Source organism: Artemia sp. Qi Xiang Cuo, chromosome 1 (genome assembly GCF_049724085.1).
Source record: "Artemia sp. Qi Xiang Cuo chromosome 1, ASM4972408v1, whole genome shotgun sequence".
In the NCBI taxonomy this organism is placed as follows: domain Eukaryota; kingdom Metazoa; phylum Arthropoda; class Branchiopoda; order Anostraca; family Artemiidae; genus Artemia; species Artemia sp. Qi Xiang Cuo.
In genome coordinates, this window is record NC_142794.1 from 56,956,838 (window position 1) to 56,975,451 (window position 18,614).

Below are 18,614 nucleotides of genomic sequence, written 5' to 3' on the forward strand. Positions count from 1 at the left end.
TCCTATTAGAGAATGATACAAAGTTGCTCAAAACATAGGAAAATAGTCCTTCTTTGAGAATGTTCATAGATATTTTCTTAGATAATGATATAAACTTGGCCAAAAAATTTTAAAATAGTCCTTCTTAGGGAATTTTTAGAGATAATTTCTTAGAGAACGATTTAAACTTGTTCAAAACATAGGAAAATAGTCTGTCTTAGAGAACTCTTAGAGATATTTTCTTAGAGAATGATATAAGCTTGCTCAAAGTATAGGAAACCAGTCCTTCTTAAAGACTGTTTAGAGATTTTTTTTACAGAATGATATAAACTTGCTCAATACACAGGATAATAGTTTTTCTTAAAGAATTTTTAGAGATATTTTCTTTGAGAATGATATAAACTTGCTTAAAACTAGCATCTGGTCACATGCTATAGCATCACTCAATTTCTTAGCCCTTAAAAGGGCTTTTGGGTAATTTTTGCCCTATGGCCAAGGTTATATTCACTTAAGCCTTTGCCGCTTTTTCAGTCTTTTTGGTAGAAGGAGCAAAAGTTTGAGTCTTCGGATATCTGATGCATTTTTTTATATGGTATCTTCTCAGGCACCTATTGCGCGAAATATCGAACTTCATTTTTGTGGTGATGAATTGAATAAGGGTATTTCTCACATCCAAAGTCTTCCAAGTTGAAAAATAGAATGTCTTTATCAAATTCTACTATTAAGAGTTTATCCGTTGGGGCGTTTCCTTCAGCATAAAGTGCATTTCTTATGACGCCTGTCATAAGACCAGTTTCATTCAACCCAAATAAACAATGTATTCATATAATTGTCGTGAGATTACTGAATATTAAGTATTATAATGACTGGTCATTCCTTTTATTTAAAGCTTGAATATATATTAATAATATCCAGACAGGTATATGTAAATGAGATGCCGGCTGGATTAGGCTAATGCAAGTAGTCATTTAAGTAGGTCATTCGGTAATGAGGTTTAGGGTATAACCTTTAGAGCCTCAGGTGCATCTTTCTGAACGTAGAGACCCACCACTACTACCCTCTGGCACCCTCATCATTCCAAAGTCATTTTTGAGTTATTTTCATGATACAAATCTTTCTTTAAATACATCGGTTCGTTTTTTCTCTAGTCACTCCAACGTGATTCCCCCTCTATGGCAATTCATGCCACCGTGACACACTAAGACTGGAATATGGTACCCTTCGACTGCCCTTATCATTCTTAAGACATTTTCAGGCATTTTCGAGCAAAAATATCCGTTTACACTAGGACCAATCGTTTAAACTTAGAGGAAAATTCCCAATAGCGTTTTTTCTGATGCCTCCTGTCAATTAAGGCCAGCGTGGCACCATATACCACAGCGTGGCACATTATCACACATAAAACATTTTTCATGTGTTTTCCTGCCAAAATAGTCCTTCTTAGAGAATGTTTAGAGATGTTTTCTTAGAAAATGATAAAATCTTGTTCAATACATAGGAAAATACTCCTTCTTAGAGTATTTTTAGAAATATTTTCTTAGAGAATGATATAAACTTGCTCAAAACATAGGAAAATAGTCCTTCTTAGAGGATGTTTAGAGCTGTTTTTTTAGAGAATGATACAAACTTGCTAAAAACACAGGAAACGGTCCTTTTTAGAGAATGTTTAGAGATCCTTTGTTAGAGAATGATATAAGCTTGCTCAAAACATAGGAAAATAGTCCTTATTAGAGAATGTTTAGTAATATTTCCTTAGAATGATATAAACTTGCTCAAAACTAGAATCTGGTCACATGCTATACAGTCGCTCAATTTTTTGGCCCTTAAAAGGGCTTTTGGATAATTCACTTATACCGTTGCTACTTTTTCAGTGTGTTTGGTAGAAGGAACAAAAGTTTTTAATCTTCGTATACCTGATGAATTTTACTTTATGTGGTATCTTCTCATGCACCCATTGCGCGAAATATCGAACTTCATTTTCGGGGTGATGAATTGAATGAGGGTATTTCTCACATCCGAGATCTTCCAAGTTGAATAATAGAATATGTTTATCACATTCCACTATTAAGAGTTTATCCGTTGGTGAGTTTCCTTTAACATAAAGAACTTTTACACCGAAAAAACTGCATATTTCCAAGCTTCCTCTTGTATTTTTTTTTATTTCGTGACCATTTTCATTGCGTAGTCTTTTGATTTTACCATAAGAGCCTTTTCAGTTTATAGAATTTAATGTAGCATACCATTGTTTTATTATTATTAATTAAAAAAAACTTAAATAAAAATAATTTTTTCAAAGAAAATTAAATCCCATTTTAAACTAAAGATCATCAGATAAAGATACCTGTAAAAACTAAAAAACAACATGATCAGCAATTACCTTTAAACACTAAATGAAACACAAAATAAAGAAAAATTAAATAAGCAATAATAGCAAAAAAACACAAAAGGTGGTAATATAAATTAATAAAAAGATCTTAAAGCGAGTAATGCTTAGATTGAATATGAAAATCAAGCTTAAACCGAAAACAAATATTTTGCTAATAAAGTATAAATGAAACTTAAAACGAACAGAAATTAAATAAACAGTAAATGCGAACAAACACACTATAAATATTCGTATTGATGCAAATGAATAAATAAATCTTGAAACAAGTAAGACTTAAATTGAATAAGCAAATCAAGCTTGAATCAAATAAAAATAACTACAAACAAGAGTTTGGGTATCGCCTCACTGCAGAAGCCTAAATCCTACTGCGTCATTGGCGTTTTACTGAAAACAATTCTTTGAATTGTTTTCACTTTTGTAACTTTAAGAAATAAAAAATTAATTAAGATTTTAAGGAATAAATATCAGCATATGTATATTAAACTGACAATGCACATTTTTTTTCAGTAAACTCATTTAATTTTTTTTCAGTAAAGTACAAATTATATTCTGGCTTTTAGAAAGTATAGGGGTTTTGAACCCTACTCATATTAATTTATGCTCGTTTTGAGTTTGACTCTAAAATTTATTTTAATTTTTGTTCGTTTTGGGTTTCATTTATTTATTGATACGGATTCGGGGTAGTTGTATGCTTGGTAGATTATATGATAGTCCGGACGCCAGGTGTTGAAAATGTGAATCATACCACGACGGAATGGGGCTGCTACGAGAATTAGCCTACCCTCCAACCCCTAAATTGACCATGCAGATTCAAAAATACCAATGGCACTTGCTTGCGAGTGGTGGAACACTCTGAAATTTGAAATTTTATTATATTTTGGTGTCTCAAGCAAGAAAATGGATGTTCCACAAAGTTTGAGGTGCAGTTTTCCGCTCAAATAGAAATGCCTAGAAGCCATAGAATGTTTTCATAACAAACTAACACGATTAGTTTTATAAAATGGCAGAATTAAAAAAAAATGGCAAAACTATATTAGTCTTGAACAGTCTTGGAAAGTATAAACAAAATAACACTGAATATTAGATATATAATGATATTTATTGTTGAAAGATCCAGCAGTTCAAGATTTTTTTCACTATAATTTTTATTTTCATTTTCAATGCTGTAAGAACCGGAAAATAATAAATTTGTAATATACGAGTAATTCGTTTTCAGTGAAGCACGAATGACGCAGAAGGCTTTAGGTTTTTACAGTTAAAGAAGGGGGCAGTATCCAAATTATGTTTGTAGTGAAACTACATTTGTCTTGACCAATCTTAAAAAGAACTAATAAATTAAACTGAATATTTGATGCATAATGATATTGATTGCTAAAAGCTCATCAGTTTAAAAATTTACAGTAATTTTAATATTTATTTTTAATATTAAGTACAAAAGAAAACATTTGTAATATATTTCGTTTTCAGTAAAAAGCCAATGACGCAGTAGGTTTTAGGCTTCTACAGTGAGGCCATATCCAAACTCTTGTTTGTATCTATTTTTATTCGATTCAAACTTGATTTTCATATTCAATTTAAGTTTCACTTGTGTAAAGATTTATTTATTCATTTGCATTAATATATATTGTATGTATGTTCCCATTGATTGTTTATTTAATTTCTGTTTGTTTTAAGTTTCATTTATACTTTAATAGCAAAATATTTGTTATCGTTTTAAGCATGATTTTCATATTCAATCTAAGCATTACTGGCTTTAATATCTATTTATTCATTTATATTATTACTTTTTTGTGTTTTTTGCTCTGATAATTTGTTTAATTTCTTTTCGTTTTGGGTTTCATTTATGGTTTAACAGTAAATTTCTGGCAGTTTCGTTTTTGAATTTTAACAGGTATTTGTGTCTCCTGAGCTTATGTTTAAAATGGCCTTTACTTTTCTTTGAAAAACTTATTTTTCGGAAAGTTTTTTTAAACTAATTTTTGTTCGTTTTTGATTGCAAAAAGTTTCAAGTTTTTATGGCATTGGGGAGGGGGGGTACTTACTGTCCGATTATTCTTGACTTTAAAAAACAGATCTAGAACTTTCAATTTAAATCGAATGAGGCTTTTTTCCAAAGTCTATACGATTACCTCTTTGATAAAAGCCTTATATATGAACAATAGACAGCTTGCATAACTTGTGGACAGCAATTGACAACAATGAATGCATTGAAAAAATAGCTCGAATAAGGGGGTTTAAACCATTTCACTTGCTGACACAAAGGCATCACGACTATTTGGAATTGACCTTAATAGGATTTTGTGTGCCAAAGCAATCACAGAGTATGTATTTTAACCTTATAATTGGATAATTATAATAGATTTCCTATGTGTTCTTCCCATATAAAACCCCTACCCATAAGTTATAAACCCCTCTTAATAAGTTATGTACCAGGGCATAACTTAAAACACCTAACCCCGGGCCCTGGTGGGCTGTGTCGACACCGGAGTTTTTTGCCCTCTATAAAGTTCATACGAGCATCCCTTCCATAAGGAAAAATGGGAAGGATTCGGAGAATCCTTAAATTACAACCCTTGCCCTGAGGGCTGTGGGGGAGTTTTCATCATTAAAAACCGAATTTCAAGACCTTAGAACTGCGTTAAATAAAACGGATATCTCAAAATATTGATTGGATATGTTTGGGGAAAAGGTGGCGTGAGAGGGGGGTTAGTTGCCCTCAAATCACTTTCGACTATTTAAAAGGGCACTAAAGCCCTTTGAATTTCCAATCGAATGAGCCTTTTTTGAAGTTTCTACGACACCGCCTTCTATAAAAACCTTATACGCCCCCAGGGTATAGCTTAAAACCCTTGCCATGGGGGTTGTGGGGGAGTGTCCCCTCCCCTGGGTCCGCCACTGCCTTACACTCTCTGTTTCTTTCCTTGTTAGGGAGGAGAGCAGATGCCTAATAGGTGTGTGTTAATACCAAAACATTTTAACTGTCATCGGACCTTCAGGCATAAACAGAATTAGTTCAAAGGAAGGGGTGGGGAAAAAGGGCGTGTGGGGGGGTTTTGCCCTTCGATCAATTTTGACTCTTAAGAGCTGGACTAGAACTTCCAATTTCTAATAAAATGAGCCCTCTCTGAAGTGTATACGAGAATCCCTTCTTGCCCCCGGGCCCTGGGGGGTTTTGTCGACGCCAGAGTTTTGTTACTTAACCTTTCAACACAACAAAATCAGAAGTTTTTAGAAAAAGACCCAATAAAACATTAAAGCCTTATGGTCTTTTTGACCTTATGTTTTCTATTGTCTAAAACTTAGTAACAGAGAAAAATTAATTAAAAAAACTAAAATAACTTTACAAAAGAGATAATAAGTAACAAGCACTATATAAGGCTATCCTTACAATTGTGCTATAAATGGGAGGATATTAGGGGGTCGGGTTTAATCCTAAAGGGTGGGCGGACGGGGCTGGCTGTGCACAACCTTCCCGTTGGTGGCCCTGTTTTCATTAATCTTAGTGCAAGACTAAAAAACAATAAAACATCAAAGCCTTATGGCCCTTATCACCTTTGGTTTTTTGTTGTCTAAAACCTAGTAACGTAAGAAAATTAACCGAAGAAACTAAAATATTTTTACATGAGAGATAACCATTCACAAGCAATATATAGAGCTATTCTCCAGTTTGCACTGAAAAAACTAGGATATTTCGAGGTTGGACAGACCTGTCCTCCCATTTGTACTCCAATCCCTTTTGACTATTAAAAAGGGCACTATCCCTTTGAATTTCCAATCGAAAGAGCCTTTTTTGAAGTTTCTATGACAATGCCTTCTATAAAAACCTTATATGCCCCCAGGGCATAACTTAAAACCTTTGCCCTGTGAGTTGTGGGAGAGTGTCCTCCTCAAAAAAATGTTTTCTATTTGAAAATCAACTACGCTGAACAAAATGTCTATCTCAAAATTTTGATTGGATGTCTTTGGGGGAATGATGGGCTTAGGGGGGGGGCTAGTTGCCCTCGAATCACTGTAAACTATTAAAAAGGGCACTATCCCTTTGAATTTCCAATCAAATGAGCCTTTTTTAAAGTTTCTACGACACCGCCTTCTATAAAAACCATATCTTAAAACCCTTGCCCTGAAGGTTCTGGGGGAGTGTCCTCTTCAAAAACATATTTTCTATCTGGAAATCAACTACGCTGAACAAAATGGATATCTTCAAATTTTGTATGGATGGGTGGGGGTAACGGCTAAGTGTGGGGGGGGGCTAGTTGCACTCCAGTCACCTTCGACTATTAAAAAGGGCACTAGCTCTTTAATTTCCAGTCGAATGAGCCTGTTTTGAAGTTTTTACGACAACGCCTTCTATAAAAACCTTATATGCCCCCAGGTAATAACTTAGAACGCTTGCCCTGAGGGGTGTGGGGGAGTATCCTCCTCAAAAATATATTTTCCATCTGGAAATCAACTCCGCTGAACAAAATGGTTATCTGAAAATTTTGATTGGATGCGTTTGGGGAAATGATGGGCGTGGGGGGGGGAGGGGCTAGTTACACTCCAATCACTGTCAACTATTAAAAAGTGCACTAGCCCTTTAATTTCCAATCGAATGAGCCTGTTTTGAAGTTTCTACGACAACGCCTTCTATAACAACCTTATATGCCCCCAGGGCATAGCTTAAAACCCTTGCCCTGAGGGTTGTGGGGGAGTTTCCTCCTCAAAAATATATTTTCCATCTGGAAATCTTTTACACTGAACAAAATGGTTATCCAAAAATTTTGATTGGATCTGTTTGGGGAAATGAGGGGCGTGTGCGGAGGGGGCTAGTTACACTCCATTCACTTTCGACTATTAAAAAGGGCACTAGCCCTTTAATTTCCAATCGAATGAGCATGTTTGAAGTTTCTACGACAACGCCTTCTATAAAAACCTTATATGCCCCCAGGGCATAACTTAAAACCCTTGCCCTGAGGGTTGTGGTGGAGTTTCCTCCTCAAAAATATATTTTCTATCTGGAAATCAATTACGCTGAACAATATGGCTATCTCAAAATTTCGATTGGATTTGTTTGGGGGAAGGATGGGTGGGGGGGGGCTAGTTGACCTCCAATCATTTTCCACTATTAAAAAGCACTAGGCCTTTAATTTCGGGTGGGGGGGGTTGAGAGGGGGCTAGTTACACTCCAATCACTTTCGACTATTAAAAAGTGCACTAGCTCTTTAATCTCCCATCGAATAATTCTGTTTTGAAGTTTCTACGACAACCCCTTCTATAAAAACCTTATATGCCCCCAGGGCATAACTTAAAACCCCCGCCCTGAGGGTTGTGGGGGAGTGTCCTCCTCAAAAATATATTTTCTGTCTGGAAATCAACTACGCTGAACCAAATGTCTATCTCAAAATTTTGATTGGATGTGTTTGGGGGAATGATGGGAGTGGGGGGGGGCTAGTTGCCCACCGATCATTTTCGACTAATAAAAAGGGCCCTAGCCCTTTAATTTCCAATCGAATGAGCCTGTTTTGAAGTTTCTACGACAGCGCCCTCTATAAAAACCTTTTATGCCCCCAGGGCATAACTTAAAACCCTTGCCCTGAGGGTTATGGGAGAGTGTCCTCCTCAAAAAGATATTTTCTATCTGGAAATCAACTATGCTGAGCAAAATGGCTATATGAAAATTTTTATTGGATTTGTTTGGGGAAATGATGGGCGTGGGGGGGGAGGAGGGGGCTAGTTACTCTCCAATCCCTTTTGACTATTAAAAAGGGCACTAGCTCTTTATTTTCCAATCGAATGAGCCTGTTTTGAAGTTTCTACGACAACACCTTCTATATAAACCTTATATGCCCCCAGGGCATAACTTAAAACCCTTGCCCTGAGGGTTGTGGGGGAGTATCTTCCTCAAAAAGATATTTTCTATTTGGAAATCAACTACGCTGAACAAAATGGCTATCTCAAAATTTGGATTGTATGTGTTTTGGGGAATGATGGGCGTGGGGGGGGGCTAGTTACCCTCTAATCATTTTCGGATATTAAATAGGCACTAGAACTCTCGATTTCCAATCGAATGAACCCCCTTTGAAGCTTCTACGACGACCCCTTCCATATGATGTGCCTCTGGAAAAAAAAAATAATAATAAAACATTGGAGCCGTATGGCCTTTACTATAGCGTTGCCTCTGATTTAAACATACTGTATTTGAGATTACATTTATGACTATAAACTACACAACATTGTTCATCTAGCAATAGGCATGCTGCTTCAAAAATGACACCACACGAGGAATGTTTCAGTCCGATATATTCAGAGTCAATCACACCAAACATCGTAATAACTCTTGAAAAAATCAATGTTGACACACTGAACTGTTTTTCAATAATGAGACATGTGAATTGTAAGATATATCTAGTCACGAGTCTTTGACCTTCAAAACCTGTTTTTGCTGGATTATAAATTTCCTCTCCCCCGAACCAAAACAAGTCACGTGAGATTACGTCCATTTGACATGTAAATGTGGGACCAATACCATTTTGTCTTACAACCAGGGCTCGTAAGCTCTATAAAGTCAGGTGTCGTTGACCTTCAAAACCTGTTTTAAGTTAACAGAACCATTTGACGGAACCTGTTGCCAATAAGCTGTCAAATTTAAGTAGAAATCACTTTAAATTGTCTATGTCAACCTCATTACCAACATATTATGTCTAATTCTAATATGAACCTGTTAAAAAAAAAATCACTTGACGGAACCAGTTGCTAGTAACCTGTCAAATTTCCGTAGAAATCATTTGAAATTGTCTATGTCAACCTCATCACCACCAACATATTACGTCCAATTCTAATATGACCCTGTTAAAAAAAACCTTCAATTTTCAAAATCAATGAAGGTTCTAAGGGGTAATTTATTGATTTAAGATTATTTCTAGCATGTGATATCAAATATTTCCTTAAAACGAACCTTTTGCAAGACAAATCCTTGATTTAAGTTTGTAACCAATTTAACAACCTATTGTCCTATGGCCCCCTTCTAAAGTATTCACTTGCGACATAAATATTTGCCAATAACCAGTCAAATTTACGTAGATATCACTTTAAATTGTATATGAATACCTCATTATGACCATATCATGCCCAATTCTAAGATGATCCTGTTAAAAATCCACCAAAATGCAAAGGAACACTGTTAATGAAGAATGTTGCATACAATATTAAACATTATTAATATCATTGAACAACTTTGGACATTTTAAATCTGTTCCAAAAGATAGTTCATCATATTCTTTCTTGATAGTGTAGCTATTCTCTTCTCTTGGTTCGTAACCAGTAGAATAATCACTAATAGATTTTGAGCCACACACAATTTTTACTGTGATTTCACCTACAGGGTCAATATGTGTTTTGACATTGATATTGTTGGGTTAATTGACTATATCAGTTGATATACGATCAATGGTACTAATAATGTTCACTTGATCTTTGTTTTTCATTGATTCATCTTGATACTCCTTGGTGATATTATTTGCCAATGTCCTTTTGATTTTGCTTTTGATTTCACTGTTTATTACCATATAATCATTACATAGTTTGCAGTTTCGGCACATAGACAAGATATGCGTTATGACATTGCTCCAGAAGTAGGCCTTTCTTTTCCCCCTCGATATCATTTAAATTGCATTTTTTCCTTTTTTCGAAAATAAGGCAAATTTTCTCAGGCTTGTAACTCGTACTGGGTAGTACTAAACTTGATGAAACTTAAATATTTAAATTCAGCATAAAAATTCAATTTTTTGATGTATCTATTATTATTAAAATTCCGTTTTTTTATAGTTTCGGTTAATATTGGGACGAGAAACTCTTACTATATAGTTCATTACCACGAACCGTTTGATGCTAGCTACCGCTACAACCCTGGTTACAAACGGGAAAAAGCCTATGGTTTTTTTCTTATTTAGAATAGTAAGATACGAGCTTCAGAGATTGAGGCATCAAGCTATGCCCGATTGGTGCCATGGTTTGTTTTAAATAGCTTTCAGCCATCTCTACTGCCATGATACCGACAAAACTTACATAATCACCATTTATAATTAACCAGACCAATTTCTTATATTTTTGGTGTATTAGCAAATGTATTATCATATCTTGTATGTAACTTATATTACATGAGTCCCTGATAGTACAATGATAAGCATACCCACTTGTGAGGTGGGAGAACGGGTTTGGATTCCCAGTTGTGGAGAACGTTTAATATATTGAATTTAAAGAAATATCGTTTAAATTTAAAATTTAAAAAAGGAATTTTAGTTTTTTAATTTACTTTGGGCAAGATTTTGTTCTTTTTTACAATATGATAGGCTGTATAGATCCTTTGTATAATTTCTTTCAATAATTCAGTTACTATGGGCTATAGTTCGTTCCTTAATGTAACTTTTTCAAAAATATGGCAAATTTTCTCAGAATCATAACTTTGATGCGCCAGACTAAATTTGATATATTTGAAATCAGCATAAAATTCCCATCTTTGATGTATCTTTTGGTATCAAAATTTCGTTTTTTGGAGTTTCGTTTACTATTGAGCCGGGGCGCTCTTACTATACAGTTCGTTACAACGAACTGTTTGATTCCCCCTGGAAATGAATTCAAAACGAAACTACAACATAAAATACTTTATAATTGATTCCTCATAAGGCTGTGTAGCAGAGTGGATAGGGTATACTGAAAGTTGGCATCAAAGGTCGCAGGTTCGATTCCTGCCACAGACTAATTTTTACTCATTTATCAATTTAAAATTATAAAGAAAATTTCAATTAATAAATATTAGCTGGCATCAACTGCCTTGACTAATTAAGATACTATGAGATATATTGGTTAAACTTGGTGATACACTATTTTAGTGGGGGGGGGGGGGTTAAACTTATAAAAAATTTATCCGGGTTGCAGCGGTAGCTAGCAACCTAGTAAGAGACGATCACGTCCTATGTTAAGAAATATAAAACCCCCTAACTCCTAAAAAAAGAATCAGATCAAAACAAAAAGTACACCATTAGAACCGACTTGTCCAAAAACCCTATAAAGGAAACTTACCGCCCTTTGGATGGAATAACAAAGAAAATATATTGGCTTGAAAATCCATAAAATTGACTTGACCCACGTTATTCTCCACAAAAGGGATATTTTTTTCTTTCCGCTTTTTCTTTCTCCTCAGCTATCTGGGCACTGGAAAATCATAGAGAGCTGTATAATAGCTCATTTTAAAGGAAATTGCTACATCTAGTGCCTTTTGTAATTAAAAATAAAATACTTTTTAAAGTAGAATCAATTTTGTCAAAAAATTGCATTTTTTATGTATTTTCATACTGCAGTCTTTTTAAAGATATTTGAATTTTGAAGCAATCAAACAGTTCATGGTAATGAACTCTATAGTAATAATAGCTACATGTCTCAATAGTAACTGAAACTCTAAAGAACGAAATTTTGATACCAATAGATACATCAATTTACAGTAAGAACGATCTCTCGCCCATAGTAACTGATATACGGTGGTTCCAAGGATAGCTACAAGCTATCCAGATTGTAGTGGTATCCAGGTTGCAGCGGCAGCTGTAACATGGAGTCTCTTTGCTTAACAACAAAGTAAATATGTCGGCTTTATAATAAAGATCGACCTCTTCCCTATACTAACTTGCATAGGCAACTTCACTATAGTTAAGATTACAGTATTGATATTATACATCATTATAAATTATAAAAGGTTTAAATGTTCGAAGATTATAGAGTTAAAAATTTTCCCACACCGGGAATCGAACCCGGGCCTATTAAGTGAAATTTAACTATTCTAGCCACTAGACCATATGGACACTAAAGAAGTATGATTTAAGAGCCATATGCATATTATTATTTCACCATACCAATTATAATAAGGCCAAAACAAAATCGTCGACTTGCAACCTTACTTTTGACACTTTAGTTAAATCTTCATCAGATATCATATAAGAACTGGAGAGGTGTCACACTCCAGACAGTCGGAAGTACGATCACGTCCAATGTTTACTTAGTAGGATTCAGACTCAAGTGGTACAATAAAGAACGACACTTAGCCCATGTTAACTGAAACATAAATAGGGATTATGTAATTTCCATCAGTATCATGGTTGCAGAGGTGTCCGAAACCAAGTAAAGAACAAACCATTATAGTAAAGAACATTTCATGTTAAAGATTAATCATTGATGCCATAATCATAGTTTGTAGCCAGGTCGTCTCTTACTATTCCAAAGAAGAAAAAGCCGTAGGATTTTTCCTGTTTGTAATCATATAGTAAAGAATGATATGATGCCTATGGTTTAATAAACGGTTATATAAATTACAGTAAAGAACGATCTCTTGCCCATAGTAACTGATATACGCTGGTTCCAGGGGTAGTCCGGGTTGCAGCGGTAGCTAGCAATCTGGGTTGCAGCGGTAGCTAGCAACCTAGTAAGAGACGATCAAAAGTAACCCATAACTCCTGAAAAAACAGTCAGGTCAAAACAAGAACTACTCTATTAGAGCCGCCTTGTCCAAAACTTCTATATAGCAAACTTACCGTTCTTTGGCTTGAATAACAAAAATCCGGGTTGCAGCGGTAGCTAGCAACCTAGTAAGAGACGATCACGTCCAATGTTAAGAAATATAAAAACCCATAGTTTCTAACAAAGAAATCAGATCAAAACAAAAAGTACACCATTAGAACCGCCTTGTCCGAAACCCCTGTATAGGAAACTTTCTGTCCCTTGACTTGAACAGCAAGGGAAATATATTGGCTTGAAAATCATTACTATCAAGAGTAACCTATGCACTTGCTGGTGCATTTGCATTATTAGCATTTTTGTGTTGTTCTTGACGATCTTGGGTCGGTGGAATGACACGAAATATATCACTGTGATCAAGTTTCGCATTTATATTTAATTTTTTCTCTTTTGTTGACACCACCGGTCCGACACTAGTTATCCTTTTCTTATTTTTGGGATAAATTTCTATTAGAAAGGGTTCTTCAACTGAAGGGCTTCTCATTCTTTTTCTGGGACCTCCAACAATGGAAATTGTTTTTCCTTGAGTCTGTTGTCCTTTAGAGTTTACTTCATCTGTTATACATACTTCATCTGGTGTACCTCTGAGTTGCCTTTCTGGGAACTCAAACAATGGAAGATCTGTTCTATAAATGTGTCTCAAACGGTTGTACTCAATTAAAGCATCAACATCGCAATAAATCTTTGTGCTATCAAATTCTACTAGATGTAAACCTGCACTAGTGGTCACACGGGAAAGAGCAACGTACATCATACCTGGACCGAAGCAACGATTACCTGCGTCAACAATTTCACACTGTAAACTTAGTCCTTGGGACTTGTGTATTGTAATGGCAAAGGTCAGTTGAAGAGGAAACTGTCTTCGCTCGTAAAAGACTTGCTTCAAAACTTCAAAGCGCACTGTGTCTCTGCCAATTTCAACCGGAAGTTCCAGTCCATAAAATTTTACAAGAACTCCAATTATTTCTCTGTTTGGTAGCAACTTGAAGCTTGTTACTGTTCCCATTGATCCATTTACTAGCCCCTTAGCAACACAAATATTTCTTTGGGGCATCCAAATATCCCAACCTCTAGACCATATAATATTTGTTAAATATCCGATTAATGACGTTTATGTTAAATGGATATTAAGTTCTAACATTCAAGGAATGATGGGAAGTTGAACATCCAGGTTGTCATAAGGGTTTGTGTCTACAATGTCTAAGCCAAAACTATGGATATTAAGTTCTAACATTCAAGGAATGATGGGAAGTTGAACATCCAGGTTGTCAAAAGGGTTTGTGTCTGCAATGTCTAAGCAAAACTATGGATATTAAGTTCTAACATTCATGGAATGATTAGGGAAGGTTGAAGTGGAACCTCCAGGTTGTCAAAAGGGTTTGTGTCTGCAATGTCTAAGCAAAAACTATGGATATTAAGTTCTAACATTCAAGGAATGATTAGGGAAGTTGAAGTAGAACATCTGGGTTGTCAAAAGGGTTTGTGTCTACAATGTCTAAGCAAAAACCATGGATATTAAGTTCTAACATTCAAGGAATGATTAGGGGAGGTTGAATACAATAAAGAACGAGCTCAAGCCTATACTAACTGAAAATTTTTAATATAATCCGGGTTGCATATACATTAAAAGACGATCATTGGAATAAAAAAATTATTGCACACATTGGACTTAGTTAGCTACTTAATCGTTGTAGGTTCGTCGTTGTAGGTTATACAAATAAGCCAACAGCTATAGATAAGGCTAAGGCAGCAGCTGCAGGTACAACTAAGCCAACAGCTGAAGTTGTGCTTTTTCTGCATTATAACTTGCCCCATATGGACTGGATTTACTAAGCACTTGAGTGCACTTACTAAGAAACATGTGAGAATGATTATGGGCAGAGAATACAGGGCTTAAACGTTAGGTAAGGTTTTCATCTGGAGGGGAATTTATACTTTCAGAATTCTTAACACTTGTGTCATCACCGCTGTTTTGCCAATCAGAGTAGCATTGTCAGCTTTAATTTTGATAATTCCTATAGGAAAGCAAATAAATTCTTATTCCGTATATAAGCATTTTTACCGTATATTTTTTATGACATATAATAAAGAACGACCTCTTGCCTACACTAAATTTTATACGCCACTTAATTATAGTATAGGTTAGTAATTCAACAGATAGCATGGCACTGTAACATCGTAGAGAGTTGTTCAATGGCTCATTTTAAAGGAAATTAATGGGGTGAAAAACCTTTTGTAATTAACACAAATTATTTTAAGAAAAAAGCCGTAGGCTTTTTCTTGTTTGTAATTTTTATTATAATAATCCGGGTTGCAGCGGTAGCTAGCAACCTAGTAAGAGACGTCACGTCCAATGTTAAGAAATATAAAACCCCTAACTCCTAAAAAAAAGAGTCAGATCAAACCAAAATGTACACCATTAGTTACATTAAAGAACGAATTATATTAAAACATGATCACTAAAAGAACAAACCATTGCATACATTGGACTTAGTTAGCTGCTTGATTCTTTGAGAGTCGTCTCTTACTACTCCAAAGAAGAAAAAGCCGTAGGCTTTTTCCTGTTTGTAGTCAGGGTTTACATAATATGGGTTGTCAAACAGTTTATATTTTAGCAGGGGTAAACTGCAGATTCTCTTGACTGCATTTTTGATGTCTTTTCATACAATAAAGAAAGACACCTAGCCCATGTTAACTGTAACATAATTTACCTAAAGGATCAATTTAGCTTATTATAAGTCGGGAATTTGTAAGTTTCTTTAGATATAGCTGGAATTTTAAAGTAAAGAATGAATAGTAAAGCCTATAATAACTGCTGAATAATAGTTTGTTTATGATATTTTATAATCCAATCTGGGTTGCAGCGGTAGCTAGCAACTAAGTAAGAGATGATCACGTCCCCTAATAAAAATTACAGTAGCCCATAACTCCTGAAAATAGAATCAGATCAAGACAAGAAGTAAATTATTAGAACCGGCTTGTCTCTATATAGGAAACTTACCGTCTCTTTTCTTGTTTACAGTAAAGAACGATCACTCTCCCATACTAACTGAAATATCGTGGTTCCAGGTATAGTTATAAAAAGGACGAATATAGCTCATCATAAATGGTGTTTATCAATTATTCTGCTTGCAGCGGTAGCTAGCAACCTAGTCCGGGTTGCAGCGGTAGTACAATAAAGAGCGTCACCATGCCCATGTTAACTGACACGTAAATGGGGATTATGTAATTTCTAATAGTATCATAGCTGTAGAGATGGTTCAAAACTAGTAAAAAACAAATCCGAGTTGCAGAGGTAGCTAGCAACCTAGTAAGAGTTACAGTAAAGGTCATTTCATGTTAAAGATTGATCAACGATATCATAATCATAGTTTGTAGCCAGGTCGTCTCTTACTATTCGAATTAAGAAAAAGCTATAGGCTTTTTCCTGTTTGTAATTTAACATCAAACAAAGAAGGGATCAGATTAGACCAAGAATTACATTAAAAGACGATCGCTGGAATATCCGGGTTGCAGCAGTAGCTAGCAGCCTAGTAAGAGACGATCACGTCCAATGTAAAGAAATATAAAAACCCATAGTTCCTAAAAAAGGAGTCAGATCAAAACAAAAAATACACCATTAGAACCGTCTTGTCCGAAACCCCTGTATAGGAAACTTTCTGTCCCTTGGCTTGAACAGCAAGGGAAATATATTGGATTGAAAATCAAGAAAAGTGGCAGCTATTACAACATTCTGCCTAAACGGGATATTTTTTTCTTTTTTCCTCTTTTCTTTTGTATCCAGAGATAGCTTGGCACTGGAACATCGTAGAGGGTTGTTCAATAGCTCATTTTAAAGGAAATTAATTGGGTTAAAAATCTATAGTAACTAAAATAAATTATTTCTAAAATTACAATAAAGAACGAACTCTAACCTATAATACTTGCTGAAAGGTATTTATGGGTGTGTGGAGCAGTTATCCGGTTTGCAGAAGTATTTTTGTCAAAATTCAACTCTTGACAACTCTTTTTCTATGTTGTAATTTTGATAAGAAAATAAGAATTATGGAAATGTCAAAAGATTCAACCTCCACCAAATAAACATTAGGCTGAATGTCAGTGATATCATTTGAAATTTTCTTTAAAAATATTCTTGTGTAGATTCAATCAAGTTTTTAATGTTATGAATATGACGTAGCTAAAACGCAATTTTTGCTGTACAGATAGTGTTTCCTCTCAAGTGTAAGAACAAATAAAAAGACCAAATTTAAAAGGTGCAAAACCATTTACTCTCTCTTTAAATAGTAGCAATTTTGTCTGAAGCCAAAAATGTAGCCGTACAAAAAATTTGAGCCAATTATGTGAAGTAATTCTAATGTATCTGGAAAACTTAACTAGCTTGAAGAGTGCTATTTGAAGGTCATAAATGTTTAAGATGAGTGATAGTTACTATAGTGTTAGAGATAACAACCGTCATAGTGAGATGCCGTCAGTGGCAAGCGAGATAGTTTCTGATGACGTTTCATGTTTAAAAAGTTGGGAGGACATGAATTTGAGGAAAAACCTGTTGCGTGGCATTTACAATAATGGCTTTGAATCACCAACGGAGTTTCAACAGAAAGGGATTATGCCGTGCATAGAAGGAAAGAATGTTATTTTGCAAGCAGAGTCTGGGACTGGAATAACTGCAACCTACGGGATCGCCACACTTCAAATTGTAGATCCGAGCAGAAAAGCATGTCAAGCAATCATTCTTGCTACAACACATGAACTAGCCCAACAAATTTGTAAAGTTATTACAAGTTTAAGCCAGTATGAGAAAATTGAATGTTGTGATTTCATAGGAGGTAGACCTATTAGGGAAGACGAAAGAAAAATTCAAAATTTAGGGGTACAAGTTGCTGTTGGAACTCCTGGTCGAATACTTGCCCTTATTAAGTCTAAAAGGGAGGACGAAAAACCAATTTTGAATACAAAGGATGTAAAGCTTATTGTCATTGACGAAGCTGATGAGATGCTTTTTGTTGACAAAACCAATTTTGTTGACACGGTTAAAGAAATAGTTGGGGTCTTGGACAAAAACATTCAAGTAGTACTGTCATCAGCAACCAGGCCCACTAAAATGTTTGACATAACTGATAAGATATTGAGAAAGGATTTAACACCAGTTTATATTAAAAACTTTATATTAAAGGAGAAGCTGACATTACCGGGGATAAAGCAGTATTATGTTGAAGTTAGAGAGGAAGAGGATAAAGTTGGTGTGTTTGAGATTTGTACGATACATTATCCATCGGTCATTTTTAATTAGTATGTATACAAATAGTATGGAATAATTCACGGAGGAATAGAGCCCCAAAGTTGACATTGGATGTTTCAAGGTCATGCATGCTCCTCAGAAGTTACAGAAGCTATTGAATTTATTACAGGAATTTTTATTACATTACTCTCAAAACATCAAGTGATGTTAATGAAAATCGCACCATCAGATTCAGCATATTAGACTGAACCTCCCATATATCTAAGACAATTAGAAAAAGAAGATATAAATGACGTTAGATTCATAACAGCACTGAGATGAATCCAAAAACTCTTAATCGACAACTAGGACAAAGTACTACAGTGATTATGACGAGCCTTGTTATTTCACCGACCTTGCAATCATCTTTTGTGTTACACCCCACACATTCAATACCGGAATCCGGTCCTGGATACGACTTGTATGCTTCGA

The 18,614-nt window shown here is 35.1% G+C and overlaps 1 pseudogene; it reads left to right on the forward strand.

Moving 5' to 3' along the window:
• The first annotated feature begins 17,318 nt into the window (after positions 1–17,318).
• Positions 17,319–18,194, forward strand: LOC148956509 (uncharacterized; annotated as a pseudogene).
• The last annotated feature ends 420 nt before the right edge of the window (positions 18,195–18,614 follow it).